This window comes from Podarcis tiliguerta (assembly GCF_965153285.1).
Source record: "Podarcis tiliguerta genome assembly, chromosome: 4".
Taxonomy (NCBI): Eukaryota; Metazoa; Chordata; class Lepidosauria; order Squamata; family Lacertidae; genus Podarcis; species Podarcis tiliguerta.
In genome coordinates this window covers 99,477,018-99,503,045 of record NC_139537.1, presented here as the reverse complement: position 1 = coordinate 99,503,045, position 26,028 = coordinate 99,477,018, and the positions used below count along the sequence as shown (strand labels likewise).

General features: G+C 41.6%; 1 long non-coding RNA gene across 5 annotated transcripts; it reads left to right on the top strand.

Annotated features, from left to right (window-relative positions):
- The first annotated feature begins 1,335 nt into the window (after positions 1 to 1,335).
- On the top strand, positions 1,336 to 25,139 carry LOC310675393. Of its 5 annotated transcripts, none has more exons than XR_014510096.1 (5): positions 1,336 to 1,927; positions 10,624 to 10,723; positions 11,444 to 11,552; positions 17,579 to 24,131; positions 24,306 to 25,139. It is a non-coding gene; the product is annotated as an uncharacterized lncRNA (long non-coding RNA). The 5 variants fall into 5 exon arrangements; XR_014510099.1 differs by lacking the exon at positions 1,336 to 1,927 and adding an exon at positions 15,224 to 15,418 and having other exon boundaries at positions 8,436 to 10,723; positions 17,582 to 24,131; XR_014510100.1 differs by lacking the exon at positions 1,336 to 1,927 and adding an exon at positions 15,224 to 15,418 and having other exon boundaries at positions 8,436 to 10,723.
- The last annotated feature ends 889 nt before the right edge of the window (positions 25,140 to 26,028 follow it).

Here is a 26,028-nt window from a genome sequence, read left to right as displayed (position 1 = left end):
TATAAGTAAGTAAGTAATTTTTATTGTTATCATTATTTGAAAGATTCTCCTATTCTGAATTGGCCTGAGAACTAAAACCTTCATTCTAAAGTATTTGTCCGATTTTATGTTTCAGCAGAGAAAGCTATGTGACTCTCTCTTTTAGTGTGGGCAAGGCTTTAGTGATGCCATCTTCCATTCTATCTTTTCTTCAGTTTGAGTGAGGAGGACTAGACTTTGGAATTTTGGGGATCTGTTACAGATAAATGAGCTGCAGGACAGTTCAAATGTCACTTTATGCAAAAAGTGGGACAGATGCAGGAGCTAGTAACCACTGCCACTCCTCACAAAAGCAGATGCTGTGTGAAACATGAAGCTGAACACGTGAAGTTCTGCTCATTCACTATCTGCAGTAATTTAGAAAAAGAGGAGGAGTTTGGACTTGATATCCCGCTTTATCACTACCCGAAGGAGGGGAGGGGGGAGGGTCTGGAATGCTTTCTAAAAACCCTGTGTCCATCACCTGTTGCCCCCCTGGTGCTTCCTCTTCCTCCTCCTCCTCTCCCGTTATTTCCCGACTTTCCCTCTCATCTGCCTCTGAGCTGTGGCCTCCCTCAAACCCCTTTTGTAATTCTGAACTGTCTTCCTCTTCTCTGGAAGGGTCAGACTGGGGAGGCAGTCTCCACCATTCTTCCTTTTTTACAGAACACTAATTAGAAAGCAATCTTATTGAAATGAAATGAAATTAAGAGCAGTATATTGAAGAACTACATTTGGGTATTATCAAAAAGCCAAGCCTATAATGCTTTGTAGGATTTTATTCACTGCTTTCTTTCTATATGCTTCCAAAGTGGATATAATAAAAGGATGTTGAATCATATTGTATCTAAGCCTCCCGTAAAATATTTTCCATATGAAGCAAATCCTTCTCAGTCTTTGGGGAAATTAACAGACAGGAAAGACTGCCTAGCAGGTTGCAATTTAAAGACTGTGAACGCCCCCTAAATTCCCCACCACCAGGGGAATGCCCATCCAAGGGCTGCCAGCACTGGCCAATAGCCAGCAGCCAGGCGATCTGGCCTGTTTGTGCAGTCCAGGGACTGGCTGCAACACCAACCACCAATGAGGGTGAGTGAACTTCTCAGAAAAACTGAAGACACATTTTTTGTGAAGCCACACCATGGAGTAAGGTAAAGGTAAAGGGACCCGACCATTAGGTCCAGTCGTGGCCGACTCTGGGGTTGTGGCGCTCATCTCGCTTTACTGGCCAAGGGAGCTGGCATACAGCTTCCGGGTCATGTGGCCAGCAGGACTAAGCCGCTTTTGGCGAACCAGAGCAGCACACGGAAACGCCGTTTACCTTCCCGCCGGAGTGGTGCCTATTTATCTACTTGCACTTTGACGTGCTTTCGAACTGCTAGGTGGGCAGGAGCTGGGACCGAGCAACAGGAGCTCACCCCATCACGGGGATTCGAACCGCCGACCTTCTGATTGGCAAGTCCTAGGCTCTGTGGTTTAACCCACTCTGTTAATAAACAAGAACACAATTTTCATAGTCACATAATGTCAGATACAGGGCTCATCCACACTTACCTTTGCTCCATATTTCTGGGCAATAGATCTGGGTTTTCCAGGTCTGTGTCTGAGCTCTGCCCCCTGACACTTTCCCCGTGAAAACCCACTCTTTAATGTTGAATTGGAGAAAACAGAAATCTGTGGAAGACCTGAATTGCCGTTTGCTCCAATTCAGTGGTAAGGAGTGAGGGCAAAAGGTAATTGTGGATGATGAGCCCAGAATGTGGCCAGGGAGTTTTCCCTAGTGGTCTTGATCTTTCCTAGATGGCAAATTACATTAACATTGAGCCTATATGAACACCTTTTGCTCACACCTGATGAGTTATGTCTCTTTCTCTAGGGCAAGAAGATGAAGAAACCTTAATCTGTTTTGGTAAGTTTGGTATAGTTTATTATTGGGTTAAAGATAAAACTCATGAAAACTGACTGTATCTTTGTATATACAGTGGTGCCTCGCAAGACGAAATTAATTCGTTCTGCGAGTTTTTTCGTTCTACGAGTTTTTCCGTCTTGCGAAGCACCACTGCGTATTGACGGTTTCCCGTAGGAATGCATTGGCGGTTTTAAAAAAAAGGCGCAAGACGTTCCGTCTTGCGAAGCAAGCCCATAGGGAAATCCGTCTTGCGAAGCAACTCAGAAAACGAAAAACTCTTTTGTCTTGCGAGTTTTTCGTCTTCCGAGGCATTCGTCTTGCGGGGTACCACTGTACCTGGTTATCACTACAGGAGGAAATGGTATTTTGTGGCTATTTTTAAAAATTCATTTTTTTTAAAGTAAAGTTTGGTTGTTCATAAAAAAATAAGTTTAGTGATACCTTAGTTTCTTTAGTTTGTTTGATGAATAAAATTTATATTATTTATGAATGGATATGAGTATGTAGTCAATAAATGTTCACCTTTCAAAAAATAATTCTCCAGGTACACATCCTAGTGAAATGTGCTGTGCTTGGTGGAAGCTATTGAATATAATAAAGCTTATGTTAGGGATGGGGACAATTTGGAGGGAAGAATGCCAGGTGGGAGAAGATGGGTGGGTGACACCTGGCTTGAGAGCAGTACATCTGAAAAGGATCTAGGAGTCTTGGTTGACCACAAACTTGACATGAGCCAACAGTGTGACGCGGCAGCTAAAAAAGTCAATGCAATTCTGGGCTGCATCAATAGGAGTATAGCATCTAGATCAAGGGAAGTAATAGTGCCACTGTATTCTGCTCTGGTCAGACCTCACCTGGAGTACTGTGTCCAGTTCTGGGCACCACAGTTCAAGAAGGACACTGACAAACTGGAACGTGTCCAGAGGAGGGCAACCAGAATGGTCAAAGGCCTGGAAACAATGCCTTATGAAAAACGGCTAAGGGAGCTGGGCATGTTTAGCCTGGAGAAGAGGAGGTTAAGGGGTGATATGATAGCCATGTTCAAATATATAAAAGGATGTCACATAGAGGAGGGAGAAAGGTTGTTTTCTGCTGCTCCAGAGAAGCGGACACGGAGCAATGGATCCAAACTACAAGAAAGAAGATTCCACCTAAACATTAGGAAGAACTTCCTGACAGTAAGAGCCGTTCGACAGTGGAATTTGCTGCCAGGGAGTGTGGTGGAGTCTCCTTCTTTGGATGTCTTTAAGCAGAGGCTTGACAAGCATATGTCAGGAGTGCTCTGATGGTGTTTCCTGCTTGGCAGGGGGTTGGACTCGATAGCCCTCGATAGCCCTCTTCCAACTCTATGATTCTATGATTCTAAGATGCTTAAACCTCTCCTTTGCACCTCTGCTCTCTAGTACATATCCTTCAGACTACTTTAATGCACAGCCTTGGGGAAACAGTTTCAAGGGGGTATGTGCAGTGGACAGAGGTAGAATTTAGCACCTCTGCTTCTGGGCAGCAAATTCTGTGGGGGGCTTTCCGGGTGGGGCCCGGGCCTCTCCTGTGAACTGGCCTATTGCAGGCTGGATCGTCCTCCTGCCACCAAATTGGTTAATGGCAGTAGGAATTTAGGGGGCGTTCCCTTGGGGATTGGTGGCAGCTGACCAGTAGCGGTGCTTGGCACTGTGCCCAGGACAAGGATCAATGCCCAGTCTGCAGGACCATTCAGCCACTCTCTCACCATGCCGGTTCTCCCACCTACCCTCCCTCAGATTAGAGTTTTGCGGATGGTACGACCTTGCTTTGGACTATGTCAGTCGCCGGATTTAGGGGCCAAGCAGGAATTTTTCCCATCTGGCAGATTGGCTCCGCCATTTGGGTTTTCACCTACCTCATAGCAATCGTCTCAACTTTGTAAGTTGGATAGACATTGGGTAAGCCTACTCTTAGTTGGAGGGGAGGTTGTACGGGTATCCTGTTAAAAGGATCCGGGAGGAGTGGCTCCTGTCCCATGCCTGGACACAGTGGCGTAGCATGGGGGTGTAGGGGGGGCCGGCCGCACTGGGCGCAACATTGGGGGGGGCGCGCGCTCGCACTCGAGTGCTAAAATCCATGGGTTAGGGGCGCAAATTACTTGCCTTGCCCCAGGTGCTGACAACCCACGCTCTGCCACTGCCTGGACAGGGGTTGGGACATACCACTCCTCCAATGGGTGGACGCCCAGATTTGATGTAGATCATAGGACATCCCCCGCCCCCCGGCTGGCTTCACTCTTAGACACACTCCCAGTGGACAGACGTGAGTAACATGCGCCATCGCTTACCCCAATGCCTATGGCCAAACCTTTACATCTGTAACCAATAAAGTTGTGGCCTTTTTTTATCCTAAAACCAATATGCCATGTGTTGTCTAGTTATTTGCACCTTAGGGAACGGGGTGGTTACAGGGCCTCGCCACGCAAGTGATCCTCACTCCTGCATTCACATTACTTTGGCAAATGGTGCTTGGCAAAACACTTTGCTCAGATAATGCATAGGTCCACTCTGACGTTGCTTACAACACCCAAATTTTACACTCACATCTGTATAGAGAAAGAGCAAGTAAATCATCAGAGGTCATGTCCTGTTCTTGCAAACTGTTTAAATATGGTGATTGTCCTTGAGGAAAGTGAAAAAAAGATGGGGGGAAGAAGCCTCTTCCATGCATTTCTGGGACCCAGAGAAGCAGTGTATTGCTTGCACAACTTTTGTACCATGTAAAGTTAATGTTGTGCTATGAACTCACTGTGCCACCAAACAGAAGCCAAACTGATGTTTGGATGTTAATTGTTTCACATCCAAACAATTAACATTTGTTTTAAATTAGATGTTTTAAATTCGGGGGCACCATCTTTAAAAATCAGCTATTTGTAAAGCAAGCACAGGGAGAGGTAGGACACAACTGTTTAAAATGTGTCCGTGTTTGCTGTTTACTACAAAGGCAGCGTGCTGCTGGAAGCTGAGGGCACACACTTCCCCTTCCAGGACAAAGTCAGTCAGAACTGCCAGCTGCCCTCTGAGTTGGCTCTAGCTCTTATTTAAGGCTGTTCTCCCCACCACTGTTTCTCCTTTTTATTATAATTTAAAATTCTAAATTGTAACTGTAAGCTGCCTTGAGCCTTAGGGGAAGGATGGGAAATAAACAAACAATGTTTATCACACAAACAACATTTTCCAGCTTTGCATCTCTTTGTCTTTATGACCTTGAGTTTTAAACCTGAAAAAGTGGGTATTTTGGCTGACAGCTACATATTCCAAACAAACTGTATTTCATTAGATTTACCAGACGTCTGTGACCAGGGATGCCAGTAAGTGAGCTAAAACCACAATATTCTAAACCCTAAGAGCCACAGTCTCAAGAGAGAAATCATTAAAATAAGCCTTTCGAATAAGAACATTTTCCTGGCAGTTTTACGTTCCTCGTGTGTGCTGTACAATGAGACCAAGAAGAGGCTGATGCTCGGCTACAGAAAAAAAGGAGAGGTCTGAGACCAACTTATGCAGCAATCTAAATTTCCTTCCATCCAGTTCTCTCTTGTACAAGAATAAGCACTTCACATATGTGCTCAACAGTTTATTAGCACCACAGGGCCAGCTGAGTGAGGTAGCTGCCTCAGGTTCTTTTTACCACCAGGAAGAGGCACTTGTCAAACTTTCTGCCTAAGGTGCTTCAATAAATTGGCGGGCCATGGAGGAGACACCATTGGCTGCTCTGCCTCACATTGCGAAATATATTGGGCCAGTTCTAGAAACAGAGCTGTCACACTCATCTCTTGAACACTTCCAAACCAATCTTTTCCCCCAGGGGTTGTCACCTTTCATTCACTCATTTAGCCCTGAAAATAGTGTGTGTGTGTGTGTGTGTGTGTGTGTGTGAGAGAGAGAGAGAGAGAGAGAGAGAGAGAGAGAGAGAGTGTTTTCCTTCCACTGTAACTGCGACACAAGGTTTTTAGGTGTGAATTGGCAAAGCACTGCCACCTCTCCAGGTGTGGAGGAGTAGTTTGTGATGCCCAACTTGTGGTGCCCTATCCCATGTGATTCTACACTTTCTTCACATCTTCTGCCTTAGAACAAAAGAAGGCATGAATAAGGAGGCATGAAGACATGAAGAAATCAAAGCATGGCTTCCTGGGCACTCCAGCTGAACCCTCTTATTTGACTGTTGAAGCCCTGCCTCTATATAGGCAAAATTAACAGCATATATCCAGCATGGTGAAGCAATGTGAAAAGAAATGAAAGAAGTTGTGCTTCATTTCACTTAGGGAATTGCATGCATGCAAACATGGAAATGAGTGGACTGTTCCGAAAAGACATTCCAGGCCTCCAATATGGAGCAAGGTGACTATTTTTTTTTAATGTACCTAGCGTTGTAACCAACTAAGTTCTACATAGAGTAAACCCGTTGGAATAAATAAACCTAAGTTAAACCTGTTCATTAACTTCAATGGGTCTACTCTGAGCACAACTAGCTTTGGATTCAACCTCTAATTTCCAGTACAGGTGAAAAGGGTATTTAAACAATATTCTGTATTGTTAATATCTTCTCCTACATGTTTCTAGACTCCACATACATCCACTATATAGAGAAAAACAGAAATAACAACAAACGTATCTGCTCTGTCCCTGATGCAAAACATCTAGCTGCTTACTTGCACAATTAGCTGCAATTGAATTTTTGAACCTGAATGCTTTGCTGTATGCAGCCAGCCATGTAAGCATTTCTGATGAGATGCTGGAGGTCAAATATGATGCAAGGCTGACACAAAGTCTGCAACTGCATATGTTTTGCCATTCAGATGCCGAAGATTCTCAAGATATTTTATAAAATTACTTTTTGCTAGTGGAAACTGTGTGTGTGTGTGTGTGAGAGAGAGAGAGAGAGTTTTAGTGTGCTATCCTTTTATATTTCCAAAAATGTGAACTAGGCTTCTCATTTTATAGGTTTGTATTTCAAATAAAAAGCTAGCGTTCCAGAGAAAAATAACTTTTTGGCAGACACCTTATCCAATTTCCTCCAATTCTGGCACCTTTATCAGTGCTGGTTTGGCACCAGGTTTCTCATTTCCACGCTTCAGTACTTGCCACAAAAATGACACTTCCCATCATGCTGTGCTCTGTTGTTCTTGCCATCTAATCTTCTCTCTCATGGGGCTGTCTTGGGAGACCTGGGATTGCTGTGTGTCTGTCACGGCATCATTAATTAAACATGTTCAGGTGCACTGGATCATCCAATCACATTCAGCATATGATCCCATAACATTACAAGGGGAAATTGGGCTGGTGTCATCCCATAAGGAAAGAGCAGCATGTCCATAAATAACCATTCACATTTCATTGAATCAAATGAAAACCACTGGAAGAAACTCAATGGCTCTTTTTACAAAGAGTGTCTAAATAAATTGGTTGACAAAACCCAGCTTTGACACAGCCTTGTTTTCAAATATTCAAACATTTAAATGAACATAGCTGACTTTTCATGTGTGGTAGATCTTTCTGACTAGAGTCCTTTGGAGTTTGTCCATCAGTTAACATAAAGCTGGGACAAACATCTAAATGGGAACACAAAATGCTAGGTCAGGTGCAGTCATGAGTTTGATTAAGGTTTACTGGGAATGGCAAGAGGGAAAATGAACAAATAGCAATTCTCTACAGCTGTCTCACTGATCCAAAATTGCTTTGCTCAAATGAAATACCAATTATGGCAGGTCTGCAGGACTTGAGGCCTATTCAGCTGAGTGTGTGCATGTCTAGCCATCAGGGTACTTACTGGTTTATCTGCCCTGCTTGGGGTGGCAAAATGAGAGAGGTTCCCAAGCACCTGGCAGGTCACAATGATGTGGTTGTGCTTGACTTGCTTGATTACAAGTTTATGAAGGGCTATATATGGCTGCATCAGCCTAGTCATCCCTGAGAGGGATCGCAGAGTGCCTTCCTCCAGGCTGGCAATAGCTTCTATCTACCCACACTAGAAAGTTGTACAGAAGGAAGTCAGTCAACAGCAGCATTTGGAGGCTAATACTGGGGCTTGTTGCTGGTGGTAGCTGCTCTTTGGGGCTGACTCTGCTCTGCTCCTCATCCTCAGATGGGATTGCCCTCTGACTGCCGTTCATATCTAGGCCTACAGTCCTATTTCAGGCTGCTGGCTGTAACTCTTTCTGGCACTTCCCATATGTTTTTGTGAATTTAGTGTTTTCAGAATTAAGCGAGCCATCAGTGAACTAATGGCATCATGTTACCTCTGCCCCAGCTTTCTTCATATCTGCCAGTTTTAATTTATCAGCCCGCATTATTTAAATTGGTGTTTTGAGGTTTCTGAGTATGATTATCAATTTATACTTTCAGTTTTTCTGTAGTGCATTATATAAGGCACTAGCATCTTTCCAGATTACTGGAAAGGTTTAGAAAAATAACAAGGGCACGAGTTAGGGAATGGAACATGCGAGGCTACCACCAACTGCTTTTGCTTCCTCAGTGGCCACAAGCAGCCATAAAAGCCGCCACAGCTTGGTTTGTATTTCTTGGCTTTCTTGTAATTTGCTTAGAGGTGGTTTTGTTCATCGGTGACTTGTTTAAAAAAAAGTCCCATTGACTGACACCTTATTTCCCTCTCTGAACTTGGAAAATAACTTCTCTAATTCCAGATGAGGCACTCTCAGCAACCAGAGCTTCACATTTCCAGGAGTGGCATTGAAAATACAGTGCAATGCAAAAAGTCCAAAGGACCCTAACTCAGATTTGTCCCATGTGGTTAAAATAATTAGTTCTTCCAATATTGGGGAAAGATGCAGCAGGGTTTGAGGGTTTGAATGGTACTTCTGACCCACAAGATTGCATGAAACTAGGATCTAGTATTCCCTGACATTTTACTGTGCCCTTCCTCAAGCCCCTGGTGGTTAGGGATGCTCAAGGATTTAGTGTGGTCTTTATTTTTAAATAAACTAATCTGATTTATGCTTCCTGAATTAAAGTGAGAACTGGAACACAGTTCTTAAGCTCAAAAAGCAAGCAAACAAAAGACCCAGCCCCTACTAAAAGGTGTTTAAAATGATACATTTCCGGGTCAAAACCAGTGTGAATTTGTGTGAGCATTTTTTTTAAAAAAGTTCAGACTGATGCGGAAATAGGACAGAACCGACTTATGAATGAACACATGTGAAAGTGACACAAAATTTTTAATTTTATTGGAATTTTATTTACAACATAACACAACCCCCCCACCCCCCTAATACGCAAATCACCCTCATTAAACGTGACCATAACATATAGTAAGCATAACATACAACAATACAAATAACCAAATGACTTCCTTTATCCTGTATCTGGCCTTCTTATTTACTTCTTATAAACTGTTTCCTTTATGAATACTTAAGATTTTTCTAATTATAACTTAAATATCCACAAAGTCTCCTGCAGACATTAATCAAAACAAGTCCAGGTATGTATTTTAGGGCACTGTTTTGTGAAGTATTCTCTGCATTTCCCCCATACTTTTTGAAACTCTTGTCTAGTGTGATCTCTAATTGCCTCTGTTAATCTAGCCAGTTAATATAGTCTAACAGTTTTTTCTTGCCATTCCTTTTTTGTTGGCACAGTTTCTTTTTTCCAGTTTTTAGCAATTAGGATCCTTGCCTCTCGTGTGGCATAGAGGAATATTTTCTCATCTTCTCTTGCTATAAAAGAAAGTGACACAAAAAAAGAACAGACTTGTTTCTCTATCCTTCGTTGTGAAGAGAGGAATTCTTGAGACTCTTAATATCAGGACTTTGAGTTCGAGTCCCACGTTGGGCAAAACATTCCTGCATTGCAGGGGCTTGGACCAGATGACCCTCATGGTCCCTTCCAACTCTCTCATTCTATGATTCTAGGTTGAGCCTTCCTGCTTGTTCAGATGTTTTTGCCTTATTACCAAGCAGCACCTGCCCCGTGTGCTTCACTGATCATCCTTTCTGAAGTTGTCTGTATATCTCAGCTGCTTTACATATATTTATGCAACATAGGGTAAATCTGTTTTTATTTACTGCATGTATATTTCATGCTTCCTCCAGGGAGCTCAGGTTGGCACCTTCCCTTACTTTTGCCTGTTATTTACTTTACCTATGGTGTGTCACTGAACTTCACAAGGCGTACAGAGTGCCTGCTCACATCTTCACAGAATGTGTGTGTGTAGGAATGATTTTCCCCACTGTTTTTGTGTGTATTGCAAAACCAAAAGTAATTTCCATGACAATGTTAAAAACAGAAGACCAAATCACTCTGCCACCAGCTAGCACTGCAAGTGTCATTCATGATTATCAGAATTAATTATGTCCCTGTGCCCAAATTCTTACATGCAGTAGGCTGGGATGTGCACACCCAACCACCCACCTCTCTACCCTCCACCCAGGCAGGTATAAGACATTATCAGAAGTCAAGGACACATTTCAGCCAGGTAAAAATGCTCATGTGGGGCGAAATAAGATAGGAGAGGGGCTGTATCCTGGGGTGATGATGTGGTAGCGTGTTGCGTAGTTCCAAAGATACCAAGGACTGGAGAGCAACATTTGGCTCGTGGGCCTGAAGTTCCCCACTCCTCTCCTAAATGAATTCATACTTTATATCATAACCTTCTGATACAACTGACTGAGGCCTTGGCTGTTTGTTACTGTGTATGGATTTTCTCTATCCTTTTAGCTAATCCAAGCAGCAGAATATCCAGGACTCACGAGAAGATGTGGAAGCTGATTGGCAAAACACACAGGAAGAATTGGGATGTTTATGACCCAATTGCAATGTGAGGCCTCTGTTTGGCAGATCCACTCCACTTCCACATTAATCTGCATTTTTAACCCCCCCCCCAAAAAAAATACATATTTATACAGCACCAACTATGTACTGGCAGATTGCAAAATTTCACAGGCAAAAATAGAGGGGGTCCTTGCTCCCCTGAAAGCTTACCATTTAAAACAGACAATGGGGAAAACAGCAGTGACAGGATTGATGTGGACAAATGCATTACAGCTTGCTTATATTTGAGAATGAGGATTAACAGGATAAGCCAAGGGCCCTGTAGGAAAGAAGAGTTTTGAGAGGGCATTTGAAGGAGAAGAGAAAAACAAATAGCTTGTAAATGAAAACTCCTAGAACTTCTTAATTCCCACAGAAGAAACAAGCACAAGTACAAATATAATTTTGAGTTATGTTTCCAAGTCTGAATAACTTTGCACACATCAGTAGGAGAATCCTCATCCACCCTCTCCTATCACTTATGGTGAAACCCCACATGGAAGGAGATGCTCGTATCAAATCCTGTTGTCACACTGAAGACCTATGAGGTAAATCTGAGATCCATGTCCTTGCAAACCATCAACTAGCAGAGTGCACTCTGGACATGGAATTTGAGGTGAAATAAATGTTCTTAATTCTGTTTTTGGAAATCCAAAATTTTGAGAAAATAATTTAGTATAAAACATTATTTATATTCTTATTTTAGTATCCTACTTTTTTCATACAGTTAATTTCCAGGAGGTCTCCTGTCCATTCATGGGCCAGATCCATAATGGCAAGGTGGTGGCCTTATGGGACTTCAGACCACACCAAAGCCACCCCTGCTTTTGTCATGAGTAAGTGCAGTCACAGCAAAGGGAATCCAAGCCTTGTAGCACTGTTTTCTTTTCTTTTTAATATGGGCCCAAGATACATTCTGTGTTTCTCATTTTTGTGACATATAATTATTACCAGTTTTATTTTTCTAGAAAAAGAGGTGCCAGAACTCACCATGAACACCTCCCTTGTTCTTTTATAATGGCAATGGAGGCCACCTGAGAGGTGCCGAAACTGAGTTCTGGCGAGTTCTGGCTGGATATTACTGGTCTTCACATTCTTCTCGAAACACAGTTGTTCATGGGAACAGCCATGGTATATATTTCTATTAGACCTGCAATCTGCAATCATTTTTGAAGTGTAGGTGGGTTCCCACGAGGCAAGACACAGCGATAACAGCAGCAACTTTCATTGAACTACATAACTGGGAAACAGGGGCAAAGCAACTTTTTATATACATTCCTGAAAGCCTGGGCCACTCCCACCGTGACTGGCTGTCTAAATGTCCAAGCTGTGAATCACGACTCAGACTTCAAGGGCCAATGGCAGAGGCCCAAATCCTGAAATGTTCTGTGATTGAACATCATGTATTGAATCAGAACACAGGAACTCAGAATCCTTAGTCCAGATTCAAGCTCAGGCAAACACAAACCACTGAATACATACCAATTTTAATCAGTAAATTCATGAACTAATGTTCCATGGAGAAATCCTGTACACAAGAAAGTGGCAAAAGCAATTTGGTCTAAGTTAAACCAGTGTAAAGTTACACCAGATCCAAACTTGGTTCAGCAGCAGGGCTACTGCTGTCTGAATCAGCATAGGGCTGGCAGAGACAAAACAGACCTCTAAAATAATGTTTGTGTCACAGCACCCTTTCTGCCAACTTGACTTATGCTGGGTTGCCATGTTTTGTGAGCTGAATCGGCTTAGGATGCAGCCAACACCCCCCATCCCCAGTCTGACCACCACCATGACCCTGGATGGCTCCCTTTTTGGGCTTATGGCATTTACGATTTGCTGGGCTCATCTTAGTTGGATAGGGGAGATGCGCCAGCATATCTTTGACTGACCTGAGGATCAGAGAGCTAAGCTGTGGTAGCCCAGCAGCACCAGGAACCTCCTGCCTCAGCTGGAGATCTGCTGGATCCTAAGCTGCTCATTCCATACGGAAGTGCATTGTGCCCACAGTTGCGTAACATGATTCTATCTACATTTATGTACGGTATGAGACACATTTGCCCATTACATCTAACTTGCCTTATCTCCCTTCCAGAGTACTTGTAATGCCATCTCTGTCCATGGTGGGCAGGTGAATTCTTCACCTTGGGTGATCTGAACTGTTATAAAACGTATTTTGACCATCCTTTGGTCTAAATCTTTTACTCCTTTCAGACTTGAAAGCATTTCTTTGCACAGTGATAGTGGTGTATTACAATTTCAATACTTGGGAAATGTTTCAAAATAATTTTTTGCTTGTTGTCCAATCAGCTTGGGTTACGTGATAGCATACATTTTGACCACATATTTTCTTTTCTTTTCAGTGCTGACTTTAACAATAAACTGTAATCCAACATTTCATAAAACAAGCAGTCCCATTATAAATGAACATATATTTTGCAGAACTAATACCATAGTGGCATAGTTGCATTCACTGAAGTTGTAAGCTGCTTAAGAATGCATGCTTTAAATCCAGTTCTTTAGCAGAGATTAACTGAACTCCTAGTGGGAATCACGTTTAAAACACTTCCTTATGTGCTCAATTAATGAAAAAAGAAAGCTGTATCATGTTTTTAGCTAAAGACTCCAAGGGGATTATTTAAGAGGTATTTGTCATCTTGAATGCATTCCTTGGCTGTCTAAAATTACTTTTATGATCACATTATCTATTCATTCCAACCAGCAATCCTAACATAAAAAACAAAAACCACTTAAATAACCCCAGGAGCCAACAGCATTATGGTTTTATGTGATTACATATAGCATAAATATAGGTACTCTATAAATGTAAGTACATTTGTATATACACCTCATGACTAAATTCTGAGAAACGGGTGGAGGTGGAGGAGAGCGGCAGTTTCTAAAAAACACAGAACTTAATTTTGCACATGAGATTGGTAATTTGCCAAATGTTTGCTCACATAACGCCTAGTTCAAAGTTTAGCAGAATGTGAAGATAATGTTAAGTCTATTAAAAACACCATTAAAATAATTTGTTTTTAATTGAATAATGAAATTAAGGCTATCAAGTAAGGCTTCCGTTTTGCTGACATTTTCCCAATGACTGTAGATGGCTAGAAAACACTTTCTTAAATGAGCAGTAATGGCCTGGATGGTTGGTTGTTACTAGCTACTCAGTACATAACCTCCCCCCCCCCCCCGCTCTCCTCTGCATGGGGCTACAGAGAAACAGTCTGTGCATATGAAGTCCTAGTATGATTGGTAGGATAAATCATGTCCTCTAAATCATGGAGAGCCACGTGTTGCGGTGAGATCACCAAACTGCCTTCTTGTTGCTGGGGCGGGCCCGTTTGGAGGACCTCCGGACCTCATTGGTTGTTTCTTTGTTACTGTAGTTGGGGTTTGATTGGCAACTAAGGGGCTATTTAGGGGCTGCATGAGGCGAAGTACTTGCTCTTTCGCATCATGCAGTGGATCTCCCGCCCTCCCTCCCTATAATTTAAGGTTGTGTTTTTGACCTTGCTATGCCTGTCTAGGGGTTGTCTGTTTTTGGAGCAGGGGCCCGGTAGGAATTTTGCCACTTGGCTGATTGGCTGGTGCCATTTGGTTTTTACCTACCGGGTAGCAAATCGTCACAACTTGGTAAGGTTGGTGGTTAGGCATTGGTTCATTCTTAGGTGGAGGGGATTATGGACTGGCTGTGCCTGCCCCTCATTTTTGTTGCTGCTGCTAGGGAATTCTGTTAAGGGAATCCAGGGGCTCGATTTGCTCTGTCCGATCCCCTCTCAGGGGTAGGGCCATGCCAGAGTTCCTGGGAGCCTCTGGGGTGAACTAAGAGGTGGAAATCTGCCTCTGTGCTGCCCCAGTATGTTTTCCCTTACTGACCTCTGGAGGTTCCAGTTGTCAGTCCTGTTCCTGCTGGTGCCGGTTCAAGTAGTCCGAACCAATGCCTAAGCAACCATTCACCTGCTGTAATCAATAAAGTTGTGGCCAAATTAACGCCAAAAATCTTAAACAAATATTCTGTGTCCTGCGTGATTTATTTTGGAGGGGGTTTGGGGGTCTTCACACGCAACATTCTGATTCTGCAAATGGCAGCTTCATGTGATGCATGGTGTTTCCCAGCTCCTCCATGCTATTCATGCATAATTATCAGTTCAACAGTTAATTGTAAAATCAAAATCATTAAAGTGCTGCTTGCTGCTTCTCTGTTTCTGACAAGAAAACATTTCTTTGCAGGCAATTCTGTCTTAAATTATGATAATTGTGGGCACAGTTCAACCCAAGCAGCTGCCTCCACAAAAATTCAGCTCTCCCCCTGAGCCCTCCACTGGCTGCCACCCCCCCCAAGATCTTTTACCATGGGGTCCAGCAAAGACTGGAGGTCACTATAATCCTCTTCCCCCCTTGCAGGGAGTGATGGGACTGGTTTACAAGCTGTCCACCACCTGCTACAAGAAACAAGGAACATTATTTATTGCTTTTAATTTAATCCATCCTTTCCCACCAGGAAAATAACAATACGGTTGAAAGGGCAAAAGCTCACCCAATCCACAGTGAACCCTCTTGCCCCAAGTGCCCCTATGCAGTGCGCATGTTTGACCCACAAACGCAGTTTTGCCACATGCAATACTTCAAAGCAGACACTACTGCAAGCTAATGGATGGTTTCTGATTATCCAGAAGTAGAATCAACAAATGACAAGGTAATTGGTGCAGAAAAGCCCCAACCCCTCTAAATGTGCAAGCTCTGGTTGGTTTAACTGATAGATAAATCAATGAAAATCATGCTTCTAAATAGGTTTTTAGGTCACATCCACACCATACATTTAAAACACATTTATGTATACCACTTTAATAGTCATGGCTTCCTGGGATTTATTGTTTACCCACCACAAAGCTATGATTTCCAGCACCCATAAAAATAGTTCCCAGAAAAGGGGAAGCCATGTGCTTTAAACTTATGGTGTGGAAGTTACATTGGGAAGTCACAGTAAGTTCAGTTGAGAGTAGGATTGCAGGATAGGGTTTCAGTAAGAGCAATTTTATATTTCGCAAGGGTAAATGTATGGGGACAAATTTATTTGGGGTGCATAATCTTCAGGTACAAGAGGCTACCACCATGTGAAAGCAAAGTAGGTCTGGATCTGTTCAGGGCTTGGATGGTTGTCTGCCTGGGAACCAAATACTCTAAACTGCCCTTTGATCTTTGGATGAAGGGCAGTACATAAATTTAATAAGTAGTAGTATTAGTAGTAGTAGTAGTAGTAGTAGTAGTATGCTACTCCAGGTTCCATGAAGACAGCAGAGCAGAATAAGTAGAACAACCCAGGCAGGAAAACAAATAAAATTTGAATCCAGATAGTTTTTAGCTTTGTGCTAAAAACTATCTGAGGTGAGGGAAAGAAAGAGCATAGCTCAAACAGAAACTTCTTGGTGCTATCCTGAGTGTCTTCAGGTGGGGCTAAGAAATACCATTGTCTGAAACCTAAGAATGCTTTCACCTGTCAGGGTGGCCAGGATAGAAATTTAGAACTGATTAGGAGAACAAAATGACAGTTTTTCTAGCTTTTTAATTTCAGTGAGTGTAAAATAAAAAGGAAATGTATGATTAATATGACCCTGACAAATATTAATATGACCCTGACAAATGCTTTTTACATCTCTAGTGACACACTATTAGCCCTGTATAGGGAGGTTTTTAACAGTTGGGTATTTTTAGATATACTGTAAGCCAGCCAGAGTGGCTGGGGAAACCCAGCTAGATAGGTGGAGTTAAATAAAATTATTATTATTATTATTATTATTATTATTACTACTACTACTACTGCTACTACTACTACTATCCATTTTGCTGCTACATCAATCAACACAAATTTTTCAGCCATACTGCTAGTAACTATCTCCTTCCCCATGTCTGTTTATTAATATATTTTCACCTATATCATAGAAACAGAAAATGATCTAAAATATATTTCATATGCATTTCTACCTGGAAACTTTGGTTCTAAATTAGGATACATGTAGAATTACCTTTAAAGAAATGTAAGGACATCCATTTTTGTAATAGTGCAAATCAAGTGTCAATACATTTTGGTTACATGCAGGACATTTCCGGATTTGAGCTGTTTTAAACCAAACGGCATAAAGTGTTCTTAACCAAATGTTTTCTGTACAAATATGGCACTTTCATAGAATTGCCCTCCTGAAAGCGCACTTAAAAAAGATTGTTTGTGAACATTTTCAGTCACAGTGTTTCACCTCTGGAGTCCAACGACATTTGGAGAGCTTTAGGTTGCCCCTGAGATACATGTTGAAGTCACTGAGGGATGAAGAAAAAGGAGAGCACATGAAAAGATGAGCTTTAAAGAGTTTATTAAGGACCAATACTTTTTAAGTTGAATTGTCTTATTGGGGAAAATCATAAGTATTCAACTTAACATAGCTGTAGAAACTCAGTAACAAAAACACTCGTGTTTAACATGTTTAAAACAATTAAATAAAAAAGAAAGGCCGTGACAGAAAAATGGGCCTAACTAAAGACCAGCAAATATAGCATGTAAAAATAATAGCTGTTAATCTCTTTAAGAACAGCAACTGATGATGTGACGTAAAAGGTATCAGTGCAGTTTATGGGTTAATCAAGAGGATTTAGCCAGCCCACACAAAAAAATGTAACTAAATATGTAAATGTTCACAAAAAACATGTAATCACTTGAAACAGGATGTTCATTGAAACACAGCTTATGAACAATGAAAACTTCCTCCCTTATAATCCTAAGTATTTATGCTTATACTTTATGTTTTATATGTTTCTGGCTTTACCAGAATCTGTTTCATCAGTATTGTGTTGACATTTCCACCAGCAGAAACCCATCAGGACACCTGGACTTGCTTTGGAACCTGAGCTGCTTGGTGCTGATAAAACAGGCTGGGAAGGACAATGTTGCAAACTGAAAAGAAGGAACAATTGATAAGTACACTCTTCCGGTGCCCCACTTCCCTGCTTCAACTTGCCCTCTCTTGCATCACTTGCAAAAGAAAAGATGTGTGGGCTAAGATAAATGAGCTTAATTGTCTAACCTGATATTTTGTGTGTCCCTGCCCTTTGGAAGAGAAGAGGCACTGGTCTGCAAATGTGCTGAAATATAAATGGATTAATGGAAGTGGCCAAAGGCTCAGCTGCTCTGTAAAACAATACAGGAGCAAGGGGGCCCTTTACTGGTCCTTGGCAGTACATCCTCCCCATCTAGATTTAGGTGTGAAAGACCAATTAAACGTGTGTGTGCAAGGGAAGGTTGGTTGCAAGCATTGCACCATTTGTGACAGTGCACAATTTCTTGCTGATCGCAATCACTTAAGGTATCAGTGCTAGCTTCCCATTTCTGAGATTTGTGGATCTTTAACTGGCTGTTCTTTTTTAAAAAATAATAATTAAATCTTATACTGTGTATGCTGTAGTCAGAGATGTTTCTACAACTTGGCATAGTATACTACTCTGACACTGTTGATATGAGCTGGCAATCAGCTAATGGGCACATGGGAAATCATATCTGATTTATAAAAGGAAGGCCTCTATGCAATAATTGATGTGACATGACACCATCACCAAAGTTATTCTTGGGAAATAGTAACAGTTGATTTTGAATACTTTGACACTTCACAGATACCTGTCAACTTTCTGTCTGATGAGGGGCATGTTTACTTGTCCTGAATTGTTATGAGAACATGCAGTATCTAGTAAAGCTGTATTCCAATGCTTTCGTTCTTGGGTTAAGATGCCCATTTGCTGTTGGCAAAAGTTCTGCATGGGATTATAAAGGCCTAAATGAATAGGGAATATCTACAGCTATTAGACAGAGTGTGCCCAGGGCATCTATCCTAATAGTTGTAGTGTGCCCAATGAAGCTTTGAGCTGGACTGAGGAATCAAAGTAAGCTATATTGAAATCAAAATATGAGGTCACCAGCTGCCCACCAGCAGAAGATAAATACATCTTTTTGCACTGCCAAATGCTGAAACATCATGGAATCAGTGAAGTGTAATATTATGCCTAGGTTTCTAATGCATTTCTTCAGTGTTTGGCGCAATATGGCTAAGTGGCCGATATGCCATGAAATCTCTAATGTACCTTCATGTCTGAGAGGTGGCCAAAGACAAAGCAATAGTATTATACATCATAGGCATTAATGTATAATACTTAAGTGCCTCTTCAAACTGGTGGTGGTGATGGTTTGGTGGTTTGTGTTTTCTCCTCTATAAAAGTCCTTTTACTGCTCAATGAATTCAGATTATCAGTTTGACGCAGTAATTGAAGTGACGTGACAGCATCACCAGAGTTATTCTTGGGACACTGTGACTGCTGATTTTAAATATTCTGACACTTCACAGATACCTGTCATGTTTACATCTTGCCCTGTTCTCTGTAAAGGGGACATAACTCAGCAGTAAAGCATGCAAGCAATCTCAAGGTTAATTATTTCCTAGTATCTCCAATTAAAGGATATTGGGTAGCAGCGCTTTATTAGACCTTTGCTTCAGAATCTGGCTAGTTTCAAATGGAGAAGACAACACTGAGCTTGATAGACCAATGGCCTGACTCAGTATAAGATAGAATCATAGTTTAAAAAAAAGAAGAAGTTGTAGGTGAATTGTGTTTCTCACCTCCTTGAGTGGGTTTTCCAAGTTTGCACTCCTGGGCACTTTCACAAATATGGATAATTATTTATTTCAGGTGGTCAGAGCTCAGAATTTGGAAGACTAAACACTGGTGCATCTAAAGCTCTTATTTATTAATCATAAAAATAAAATTTTGCTACTAGCTAACAAATCAAGCAGATGTATGAATTATCAACAAGTAATTAATCTCATTTCACAGTGCCTTTAAAACCTGCCTTCAGAGCCTTAAATATAGTTGCTGCAGTCACTGTTCCTAGTTGCTAGCCTGCACTGATGACTGCAATCACCTCTCAGCAGTACAAAACACTTCATGGCTGCAGGGCCCTCTTTTTTTTAATGCTTGGGCTTGTTCTGCCCAGTAGACATGGAAGTACTTACCAGCCATACCCCTTGGCAGACTTGCAAATCATAGAATCATAGAGTTGGAAGGAACTCAACCCTCTGCAATGCAGGAATCTCAGCCAAGGCATCCATGAGAGATGGCCATCCAACCTCTGCTTAAAAACCTCCAATAAAGGAGAATTCACCACCTCCCAAGGGAATATGCTCTACTTTCAAAAAGCTCTTACTGTCCAAAAGCTCTTCCTGATGTTGAGTCAGAATCTCCTTTCTTGTAACTTGAAGCCATTGGTTTGTGTCATACCCTTCAGAGCAGGTGAAAACAAGCTTGCTCCATCTTCCATGTGACAGCCCTTCAGATATTTGGAGATGGCTCTCATATCTTCTCTCAGGCTCCTTTTCTCCAGCCTAAACAATAGCCTGCTCACTCAACCATCTTGCATAAGGCTGGGTTTCCAGACCCTTGATCATCTTGGTTGCCTTCCTCAGCACACCTTCCAGCTTGTCAACATCCTTCTTAAATTGTGGTGCCCACAGTATTCCAGGTGTGGTTTAACCAAGGTAGTACAGAGAGGTACTATTAGTTCCCTTGATCTGGATACTGTACGTCTGTTGATGCAACTTAGAATAGTGTTAGATTTTTTCAGCATGAGTCTGAAAGTTACTTACATACATAGGGGATGGTAGCCCAGGTCAATCAGGATTCTTGTCCACATAGAGCACATAGATAACCAAACTTGGCCCTCCAGCTGTTTTGGGACTACAGTTCCCATCATCCCTGACCACTGGTCCTGTTAGCTTGGGATGATGGGAGTTGTAGTCCCAAAACAGCTGGAGGGCCAAGTTTGGCCATCACTGACATAGAGGGAGCCCTACCTGTGTACTACTTAGACTTTCAGAATGATGCTACTCAATCACCAGACCAGCGCATATTGGCATCTGGGAGTGAAGAGAACTGTTTCACATGTTCCATACTCATGGTTACCAAACATCTGACTTTTGTGTCACAAAAATACAGATTCCCTTCCAATTTCACATCCCTCCCTTCTTTGCAGATTAATACTGTGAACCCAAAAGTTGTTGTTTTTTAAATGCAAAGCTGGGAGCTAGAAATAAAAATGGAATGAAATATTAGCCAAGGGTAAGGGATTGGGATTTGAATTATGCAACTTTCTCCAACAGGAAGGTAACAAGGTATACAATGCAGAGTAAACAAGGTGGTCCCTTTTAGCTTAAAATGGCAGAATGCTGTCTCTTAGGGTGATCTTCCCAGAGACCTGCAAGTGACAGGGCCCTTTGACCCTAACATAAGCTGGCATGAGCATGGTAGTTTTTGACATGACAGTCAATATTCCTGTTAACATACTACTGCTGCAATCACACCAAAGAATGTGATTTGAAAGAGTGTATGTGCAACGATGTCTAATGATGCTAACTTGTGATTTTTCAGCTGCAATATTTTTTTTTTTGGGGGGGGGGTCTAACTCAGGAAGCCAGTATTAATTCGCAAATAAAACCAGTTTGCTAAGAATTGGCTGGACATAATAAAAGTTCCCCACCTTTACCGACTAATGTGACAAAACCTATAACAAAGGGAAGAAACAAGCCACAATGTTATTTGGGAATTGTGGTGCAAGGCTTTAAGCTTATTGTGCAAAGGCTGGCCATGAATTTCTGTCACCCTCAAGTTTTTTACAAGGGTCTTACTAGCTCTTCATTTCCTCTTGGGAGAGGCAACTAATACAGAGAAGGTGGGATATATAATCACTTCCACATTATATCCAAGCCAAGCCATTAATTTTACTATAAACTTTTGAAATCTGAATTTGGATTCTTACTTGGCACCATTCCAAAAGGCACATGGCCCTGTTTTTCAATCTGTTAAAGTCATTTTGAATCCTGATTCTGTCCTCTGTGGCATTAGCTACCCCTCCCAGTTTGGTGTCATCTGCAAATTTGATGAGCTATTTATAAAGTTCTTTATAAAGACATTGAACAACAACAGGCCCAGGATGGAACCCTGCGGCACCCCACTTGTCACTTTCCCCCAGGATGACGAGGAACCATTGATGAGTACTCTTTGGGTTCAGTCAGTCAACCAGCTACAAATCCACCTAACCGTTACCTTGTTCAACCCACATTTTACTAGCTTCCTCGCAAGAATATCACTTTCTCAAAAGCCTTACTAAAATCAAGATACACTATGCCCACAGCATTCTCCTGATCCACCAAGTTTGCAACTCCATCAAAAAAAAACAATGTGATTGGTTTGGCATGACTTATTTTTGAGAAGCCCATGCTGGGTCTTAGTAATCACAGCATCCTTTTCTTAAATGCTCATAGACCAACTGTTGAATTATATGTTCTAGGACCTTTCCTACACAGTCTTCCTAGGCAGCTTCACAGAAAGGGTTATAGCCATTGCACTCCACAATGTTCTTCATAACTGCCATGTTATTGGCCTATTGCTTCAATAAAGTTGTGGCCAGTTTAATACAAGCTATCAGTGTTCTTTTTATTTCTTCTACTTGCAAACATTAAGAGTGTGGTTTCTGCTTATAAGCTGTTATTAGTCTATTGATCAGCAAATGTTTTTCTAACACTCTGGAGAGAAATAAGAACATTTTAATGGTATAATAGATCACAGGATCTCATACTGTGGAATGCACCTCTTCCCTGTCCCAGGGAGGGGGGAAAGCATTTTGGGCAGTGGAAGTGCAAAGTCTTTAATAGAATACTGGGCATCACAGCATTAACATCTGTTTTGATCATTTATGGCTGCAGAGAGATGTAACTAGTACAGCAAGAAATTGAAACTTTTCTCTCTCATCACACCCTTATGCAGCTTATGAGGGTGAATATTCAGAATTCATTTTGAAACATTTGGGAAGGCGTATTGGAATAATTCTCTGGTCCTCATTTACCTATATGTTCCAGGAGTGATAGTTTGAAGCCACTGGTACAGTTGTTGCGTTAGTGTATTTCAGATGGAATTTTTGAATTTTTATGGCTTTATTTTGATGCCTTGTAATGGACCCTCCTAGAGGGTTTTTTCTGGTAGATGACTTGATGCTCTTTTGTCTTCTGGTTTCTTATGTTTTGGACACAAAGGGAAGCAGTGGAGGCCAAATCTGGCAGGTGGTGAGCAGTAACTGCTATTGCAGACAACATTTTGGATTATTGCTTTAAGTCAATTTATTATTCCAGCAAATGCTGGAAATGTTTGCTAGGATAAGGCCCAGATATGAATTTATGGGACTTATAAATGCTAACTTTAAAGAAAAGGAGGACATTATGAAACCCCTGTTTTTTCCCTGCTAGTATTAAAAACCCCTTCCACACCATAGCCAGAGTGCTGCTATTGTTGCTGCTGCTTCTATAGCGGACCTAATTAAGTGAGGTTTGAAAAAGAAATTAGCAGGGGACTCTTTTCATGAGATAGACATTAGCTAACATCTAGAGCTCAAGTTGCTGCCAGGCATACAGAAATTGGGGCAGGAGCCAGTAAAATTGGCATCTCTCTCTCTCATCTATCTATCTATCCCACCCCTACTCCATCGGTGGAGTGATCAAATATGTTGCTTTCTGCAGACTGTGGAGAATATGGAAGGAAAGAGGGGTAATTCTAAGGTACTCAGTTCTTAAGCAGCTTGGAGCTTTATGAGTTACAAGTATACAGTTTTGCCTAGAATGCTATAGGAATTTAGGCCAGTCCGCAGGAGCCAACTCCTAGAGGCCAAGGGGTATTCAGTCCCCCCCGTTGAAGGGTATTGCCATTCAAATAGTGTCCATGCGTTGCATCATGTGATTGATTATGCAGGGCAGAGCTTGCTTACTTACCCTCCCAATATTTTTTTCCAAGTTGACACCCCTGGACCAGTCATTGGGGTGCTACTATAATGATAACTGATTGTTGTTGTTTAGTCGTTTAGTCGTGTCCGACTCTTCGTGACCCCATGGACCAGAGCACGCCAGGCACTCCTGTCTTTGATAACTGATTACAGAACCATTAAAAAGTGAGCAACTGGGCAATAGCTGTGAGACGCTGGACTGCATGGGAAGCTTTGTGCGGAACAGATCCCGATTTGTTAAAGGCAGGAATGATGGGTCCTAGAAAGCAAAACTGGAATTAGTGAAAGGTAGCCTCTGCAAGATTGGTGAAACTACTGACCTGCCAGCCTTCAGAACCTCCTAGATGCTTGCTGAAGAACATGTGTACAGTGTGGTCCCCCCTTTTTTTACATACATAAATTAGTAAAGGGGAAATCATAGAATTGTAAATTTGGAAGGGACCATGAGGTCATCTAGTCCAACCCCCTGCAATCCTTTTGCCCAATGTGAGGCTCGAGCCCACAACCCAGAGATTAGAAGTCTCATGTTCTACCAACTGAGCTATGCGAGGTGTTAAGGTAAAAGTAAAGGGACCCCTGACCATTAGGTCCAGTCGTGGCCAACTTTGGGGTTGTGGCGCTCATCCCTCTTTATTGGCCAAGGGAGCCGGCGCACAGCTTCCGGGTCATGTGGCCAGCATGACTAAGCCGCTTCTGGCGAACCAGAGCAGTGCATGGAAACGAGGCGTTACACAATGATAACATTTCATAATTATAACCTCGAGGACTGCTGCTCCCCATCTGAACTGATCCAAATTTTGCTATTGTCATGAGGATGCAGGGGATGGCAACGTGAGAAAGGGCTTTTCTGCAGTGACTCCACAATTAAAGTATGCTCTCCCTGGGGAGGTTTGTCTGAAGCCTTTATTATACATCTTTAGGTGCCATTCAAAAGCATTCCTCTTCTCTCAGGCCTTTGGCTAATTAAACAATATATGGCCTTTTAAACTGTGTCCATGTGTGTTGTTTTTGTTTGTTACTATGCTATGTATGTGTGTGTTTTTATATTTTTGTCTCCTATAATTGACCTGTTGTTACAGCTTGTCTATCAAAAGTATCCCAACATTTGTGCAACTGCACTTATTAGTCTTCTGAATTGAAATGTTTCTGATCTTTCCAGTGCTAAGCTGTCAATACAGGCAGCCCCCCGTTTATGTGCTTTCAATATGTGCACAACCGTGTAAATGCGCATCACACCAAGCCCAGATGTGACCCAGAACGTTATAAAGATGTCACTGAACTAAAGGGGGGTGGGGGGCAGAATGAGGGTGGAGTGGAATGGAGTGTTTGCAGGCTATTTCAATGGGTTTTACTTATACAGTATGCAATTTCACCGACACATACGAGCCTCGGAACATAACCCCCACGTAAATGGGGGGCTGCCTGTAGATCAACAGATATCATTAAATGGATTTTTATATAGCTGTATATATTTAATTACATGTAGCATTTTCCTCATCAATATAGTCTAACAGCATTGGAAAATGAAATATTTTCTATTAAAATTTGTTATATATTTTCTTTCTTTCTTTCTTTCTTTCTTTCTTTCTTTCTTTCTTTTGCATACCAGTATCCAGAAGATCTTATGAGTGGTGTATGCCCACTATTTTTATATCTCTTTTTCCACATTGATTAGAACTTTCCTAATATATATGACTGTTACTCCAAACATAGCAGTGGTATATGGAAATATATATCTGAATAACTGCATATCCACAAGTACACAGACAAATATGTGGTATATTTTTGTTCTTGCCAAATGTGTTAACAGCTGTTTTCCTAAAACATAAGCCCAGTAAATGTGATTAATACTGATTAGGTCTGATTAATTTCATCAAGCAGAAAGCAGAAATTCACATGCATGAGATTGCTTGAACAAAGATTTGAAAGCAAACATATTTATTTAGAGTAATTTGCTTCCTTCTAAAATCAAGGCTGCTCATAAGCTTGGTTAAAATGTTAAGGGGGTTCTTTTCATCCAAATCATGTAGCATTGCGTACAAGCCTAAGATCTAGAAGAGGAAAAATTATGAAAAAATGCATGATTAATCAGCAAACTTTTTTTTAAAATGAAGCTGTGGCATGGACTTATCTTTTTATAGAATAAGATTGAAATGAAGGCTGAAATCCTATTAGCAAGAGTAGCAAAACCACCAGCACAAATAATTCAAAGATGGCAACCTGGATCCTGCCTCCTATTTGTTGAAATGTTTGACTTTGAAAAGAATCACTATTGTGAATCAAACAGTCTCTCTCTAGCCCCACAGTTTAATCCGTAGTATAAAAATCTAAGGCTTACAAACCATGAGAAGATTGATGGATGCAAATTTTGTTCTGCCAAATGCTTTCTCAGCTGCATGTTTATTCTAAAACCTTGCCGAGCAAATATGATTGATACTGCATATAAC